Source organism: Setaria viridis, chromosome 3 (genome assembly GCF_005286985.2).
Source record: "Setaria viridis chromosome 3, Setaria_viridis_v4.0, whole genome shotgun sequence".
NCBI lineage: Eukaryota > Viridiplantae > Streptophyta > Magnoliopsida > Poales > Poaceae > Setaria > Setaria viridis.
Genome location: NC_048265.2, coordinates 25,219,758 through 25,226,461, shown reverse-complemented (window position 1 = coordinate 25,226,461; position 6,704 = coordinate 25,219,758). Strand labels below are relative to the sequence as shown.

The 6,704-nt window shown below is 45.8% G+C and overlaps 1 long non-coding RNA gene across 1 annotated transcript; it reads left to right on the top strand.

Annotated features, from left to right (window-relative positions):
* Positions 1-225: 225 nt before the first annotated feature.
* On the top strand, positions 226-1,695 carry LOC117847963 (uncharacterized). The gene is made up of 4 exons (XR_011897668.1): positions 226-495; positions 657-791; positions 928-1,179; positions 1,325-1,695. It is a non-coding gene; the product is annotated as an uncharacterized lncRNA (long non-coding RNA).
* The last annotated feature ends 5,009 nt before the right edge of the window (positions 1,696-6,704 follow it).

The window sequence follows — 6,704 nt, the reverse complement described above, 5'->3', positions numbered from 1 at the left end:
ATGCACACTTGTCAAGCTATTATTAGCCCGTAACACATGCACACTTGATCTGTATGAGTGTCAATTGAGATTGCGTTGACATCACATACTCCAAGCGTCACATGGCCAGGCTCTCCAAGATTATACAGTGATGCACACTTGTCCATGCTATTATTAGCCCGTACGTTGCGAGCGGGCGGGTATAAAACGGAGGCTGGTGAGCTCCTTATATCACACCAAAGTGCACAAGCTAACCTAAGCTCTCTCTCAGCAGTATACGCTGACAATGGCAAGATTCGCTGCAGCTACCGTCCTCGTTTGTGCAGCATTGCTCTTGTGTGTTGAGCAAAGTGCAGGAAGGTTGGCCTCTGCCGATCCACTCTCCACCTTGTTTCCTGCAAATTCCCTGCCTCCGCCAGTGAGGATATATTGCAAGCAGAACACCGCGCTGAATGTGGCCGTTCGCGACGATGGCAAAGTTGTTCTGGCCGTCTCCAAATTCGGCGAATTCAAAAGGCAAGCAGGCTTACAGCATTTACCCGTTCAGCTGTTGTTCATCCGACAAATGCCTAGCTGCTAGTGCACATATTACATAGGAGTATACATTAACGCGATGTATAGGTAAATGCCTAGCATTTACCCGTTTTGCTTCTCAATGTTTGTATGTGCACATACAGCTATGGTGGCAGCTGTACCACCCCTTGCCGGCCTTGGTCGATGGGGAGGGCCTCAGGGAGGGCCTCAAGTTTTGGCTGGTGAACTTCGCCACGAAACAGGCCATCGTGACCCCAACAGCAGACGGTTCAAGGGAGGTATAGATATCTGACTCTAATCGATCCAAGATTCCAAGTATTAGCAGCAGATTAAAATTTGAATGTCCATAAACGTTGTGTAATTTTAAAATTTTCTGTATATATATTCTTGCCTGAATGCAACAACAACCAACAGGTGAAAATGGCTCCATTCAACCCTCGGGACAAGGCGCAGCTATGGGTGCCGGACACGCCAGATGCCGACGGCTTTTATCAAATCAAGGTGTCCGCAGACGAATCGAAGCAGGCTCTCAACGGCCTGGGGGGGAATGTGCATGACGGGACGGTCGTCGGGATCTATCCTGGTAATCCAGTATCTGCTAACACCCTGTGGAACCTTACCAGCATCTGGCCCTTCCCATTCCACCACTTCCCTTGATGAATCCATGTAAGCACACCAGCTACCTGCTGTTTCAATTTCCCTGGTATCTGATGTGTTCCGACTAAAATACACATCGTTTATATGTGTGCATAGCGCCGAGAAATGGATGCCTTCAATCTCACGTTCCTCTTCTTTTCCATTTTGTCCGCAGGCGCAGGACTCAGGGAGTTGAGGCTGAAAAATATGTAGAACAATTTGGTAAACGTGGTTAGCAAACTCGCATCCCACGGTTCCGTGTTTATATAGTGCTGGAGGCTGTCACAAATACATGAGATAGATTACAGCTTGTCTTTTGAGCATACGGTTAAACCATCCTAACTCTATCAAGGACGTTACAATGTTCTAGGACTCTATCTCTCGGAGCTGGATAGACTCGTGCACCTTATCCTTGCCTTGCGTCATACCTCAACTAGGTTGCCGTGCGTTACGCCTGAGTAGTCCTGTACCAACACGTTTTGCTTAACAGAGGCTAGCCGTTGTGCTCGCGTTTGCTGAAGAATAAAGAGTCCCTTATTTCCTCTACTTTTCGAAATGCTTCATCAATAGTGTCCTCGTCACATGTTTCCACAACAAGTCAATAAACACATCTGTGCACTGGCGTTGTTGTTATCATTTTTTCCTTAATTAATTTTGAGAAATTCCCTGTTTCGAACTTGCTGAATTGCATGCACGCAAGCACTGTAATTCAATCTCTGACCTTTGGTTCTATCTGGTTGCTGTCAATGTTTCAGAGAAATGTGCTTAGTTTCATACCTGTAATTTTTTTTATGGCTACCTAGATGAAAAGTACGACGCTTCAAACAATACGCACATAAAGCTAGCATGAGGCCACCAGAACAATAGCATGCTATCTTATAGCCTGCCTCATAATCTCTACATAATCATAAGATAATTTAACAAACAATCCTTGCAACATATGGACTTTTTAGTTGTCTCATAGTAGGAATTTTTAAGGTACTCCAAGTTATTGACCATCCTAGGCTTTGAGAGGCAATATTTGTCGTATTCAATCACATCACAGAAATAAAGATTGATGTAGAGAACGAATTTCAATCAATGGTTTGTTACATATGTACTAGAACTGATACTAATATAGCAAAATTAGGTCATTGTTTTAATCCAATCCATATACATTGAAGGGTAATATTTTCGTCCTGACAGGCGGTAATGGAGATACAGATCGGCAAGACAATGTCCCGTCAGCATACAACCACCAAACAAATCTCCAAAGAGTTCTCAAAAAAGTCTCTCCAAAGAAAACATTTCTTGTAGGATCCACAATAACCAACTAATAGAGCTAATAACATTTGTGAATGAGCGATGGATACTTCATTGCTGACCCATCCGAGCTGATGTTACCTCTATTGTTAGAGCTAATAACCATCTGTGATATGTGTCTGGAATCATCGGCAAACTCATGTACTTCTAAAAGTACTGCTATCAAATTTTGCACCTTAAGTTAATCCTGCAAACTACATATTGTAATTTTAGGAGAGGTAAATACAAAAGATAAAGTGCAACAAAGTAATGCAAAATGCAGAGAAAATATAAACTCTGGCATGATAACTTTTTACATGAGTTATCAAAACACTCACGCTTTCCACTAGTCCTTGTACGAATGATAAAGCTTTATGTCAGACCACAATACCCCACTATTACCATTTCTTGGACTTGAGCCAGGATGAGTAGAAGCAGTAGGCAAGAGGAAGATGGGCCACAGAAGGGCTCAAATCTCATTATGCTGATTGGCTCAAGCCCATTAAGCTGGTCAGCTTGGGCCTATTTTGGGGCTTCCAGAATTGAAGAGAAGAGGCTCTTGTGGTCTTTTGCAAACTACTCTGGGTACTGCCACTATAAATACATGACTTGCATGTACACAAAGAGGATTCACACTTTTACCATTCCAACAAACCACGAGGAATTTGCCTTAAACTGTTCGGCTCAAGCAGTTCAAGTCGCCAGCTTGAGCATTTCTGAGGGAAATTTACCCTCATATTCAGATTCATCGCATTATAGAGTATGTACGACACCATAATTTTCTTAAATAGCCAAGGCTTTTTTAGCCTAATTGAGGCTATCCCTGAGGATTATTTATCAAGTGGGCGATGACTGGCCATCAAAATTCTGTAATAATAAATTCAAACCCCAATCTACACGCCCAGACAGCCTTCGTGTAACACACTTCCATCTCAAGCTTTTCTATTCCATCCGTCACCAAACTTTGTTTGGTAAAATCATGGCGGATCCAGCCCTAGATTTGGTGTTGCGGAAAAGAGCCCGAAGCGCGCGGCAGGCTGGGCTGGCACGTATAACAATTGTCGGCGGCGCCAACAAATTCCAATCTTTATCCACTTCCTGCAGATCTGCCTTTCCAACGTGGCTTACACTTTTTACCGCATCGACCGAAAGGATCGTGTGATTACCTAACCAAATGAGGCTGACAAGCGGTCCATAGTGATCATGGTCCCAGGGCTGCCAGAGGCACTAAAGTTACGTTGCTCCAATCATCGTCTCCAGTACAGCGAGAACTGGATGGCGTGTCTAGATTATCAGGCAAACAGTGCATGTTGCTATTCATTGGTAGGTATAGTACAAATGTACAATAAGACTTATCGCATTGGTAGTGCTCCCTCGGTCCCACAATATGAACTTCTTAGGATTCTTCGAGACAAATTAAGAAGAGAAAGAAAAAAGTATATTTCATACCTCTCACTACACCTAGCTTTTGATGGGCTACCTTGATTTGATTGGCACAATTTATAGTGGAGCCAGCTCTTAATTGTATACTAGTACAACTTATTTAGTAACAAAGTTCAAACACTGGAAGTAGCTATATTTAGAAATAGAGGAAATAGAGGAAGTATACATGTTTAAGCTAAATTTCTCACTCTAGACTGGCTATAGCATTAAATTATTTTGGAGTGGCTAAGACTCCCGTCGTGATCTGGATTCGAAGTATGGCACTGACAATGGGCAAGCACCAAGAGCGGGGATCCGATGGGATCTCTTTTAGAGATTTGGCCTGGGTTAGTTCATGTGTAGAGATTTGAGAAGCTTTTAAGGAAGTTAGTGTATGATTTTGCTAAGAAAATTTTTAGACAGGTTCAGGCCGCTCGGAAGCGTAACACCCTACGTGTTCTGTTGCTTAAAGTTGTCTATCTGTCTTGTACAAGAGCCGGCTTTTACAGGCCAGGTCCATGGGACGGGTTGAGGCGAGCCTTGCTCCCCAATCCATCCATTTATATTGTGTGTGTGTGAACGCGGTGGCCCAACGGCTGCCCTCCTTGCTACAGTTCCTCTGACACGTCTCCCATTTGCCCTGACGCTTCCTTGCCTTGGTACGCATGATGCCGGAGCATCCTGTCTGAGTCCTCTGTACACCAATCTCGTATTTTAATATCTTACTTTGGTAATCCTTAATTTTATCATCCCGGACCCACCATCCTAGGATGGGGAGCATTGAACCTGGCTCCCAAGAACTTGGGAGCCTTCACCGCTTCCCGAGCCCTCATTATGGGGCCCACCTTTCCGACAGAATCCCTGGGAGGCCTTTTGCCACCTCCCGGGTCCTTAATGTTGGCCCGCCTCTATGGCAGAGGGCAGCCGAGAGCGTGGTAGGGTGCTCTTGACACGAGGGCGGCGCCTGCCGACTGTTGGATGGAACGGGTGAGGCCGCCAGTCCCCGAGGCACCCAGGCGCGTCCCATCAACCGTAATGATGATGTTTTTACAGGACGGGGCACCTACTAATGGCCTACCTTGACTATTGCGCCCTTCTCATGCCAGGATACGCCATCGCTTGCTTCACTTCGAAGAGAGCCCTCCCGGGGGCATCCTAGGGGCCTTCCCGGGTGCGTCCCGCTCTCGCCATGCGGACCACCTGTGGGTCCTGCTGGGCAAGCGTGATATTTTCCTTGCCTCCCCGGGGCCTTAGATTTCCTGGCCTATCTCCTCGCTTTGGGCCCCACGAGGTAGGAGCCTCTCCTTACAAGTGGACCCCGTTGTCAAGCGCCTCCTCGAGGGACCTGTCGAGGATAGATCCCAGTACCCGCAAGGAAGGAAGAAGATGGACTCCTACTAGGATTCCTCTATAATCCTACCAGGACTCATACCATGTAATCCTACTAGGACTCCTCCTTATAACCGACTAGTAATCCCGCCCCCTGAGTATATAAAGAAGGGCAGAGGTCCCTAGATCGGTAGGCGAAGACCTCATAGAACCACAACAGAGGACCAAATCCTCAACACCAAACAACATCCAAGCGCAGGGCGCAATATACAATACCCCAAACAGGATGTAGGGTATTACACTACTCTAGCAGCTCGAACCTGTATAAATCTGTGTCTTGTGTCCTCGCTTTTACCTTCGAGTTTCAGGTCCGGCGATCCCCCACCACCCAATATACTACCTCGGAATACCTCTCGATAGGTTGCCGGGTATAAAAAACCGACATCTGGTGCGCTAGGTAGGGGTGATCGTCGAGATCATCGGGCGAGCTTGAAGGACCTCATCATCAAAATCAATCTACTTGCACGGTATGTCTTTTGTAGTTCGTCGACTAGCGAGAGCAACTCGCCGTGTTCGTGCAAGTCCGAAGTGAAGTTGGAGATCAATCATCATTGCAGCGCCGTCCCTCATCCTGTTGAAGTACTCAGTATTCGAGTAGAAGTCGGGCCGAAGCGTGCCTTGCTCGCCTTAAAAACTCCAGCGTCAGAGAAGAAATTATCGCACGAAGGCCAAGGTAGAGTGTAGATTCGTCATGTGCTACAAATTATGAAATCCGCTACGTACACACATGAGGGCTACCATGAAGCTTCTAGATTCTTCGCCAAACGTACACACAAGATGTACGTGAGTATTACTACAATGTCTGGCTACGGGTCCGCAAGTACGTCAATGACTACTTCAACTACTTGTCTCGACTAAAAACTAGTTGGGGCAGACTTCACAATGTCGACAACTAGTCGGAATCGACTCAGACTAGTCGGCTTCATCAACAATCGACACGGCTTTGTCGACAATCGTCCATGAATCAAGCTAAGTCACTTTTTTAATAATTTTTTTCTTTCTTTTTCGGCATATTTTCCGCATGCAGGTCAACACGCCGAGTACCTATTTGTGTATGCTTCTTGATGCTAATTACCCTACAGAGCTATACTTTACCAACTATTCCTAGGGCATGTTGACCGGCAGCCATGGGCTTGGTACACCGAATTACGGAGGCTACGACCACGAGTTTGGTGCACTGAGTTTTGGAGGCACCGCCACGGATTTGGTACATTGAATTTTGGATGGAATAGCCACAGATTTGATGCAGTGAATACTGAAGGCTCACCATGGCTACACCCTAAGGAGGCACAAATCCTATGCGCACAACACGCGCTCTACTCGTCGAAGGGCAAAAAACTCTTACACGCAATTGCTCAGTCTTTTTGTCGTAACGATGACTACTTATTTTAAATGTCTTCTCTTAGCGGTCGCTAGATATCCATGAGTAGAACAGGCCTTAATTCGTGATAGCCTCGGATCTT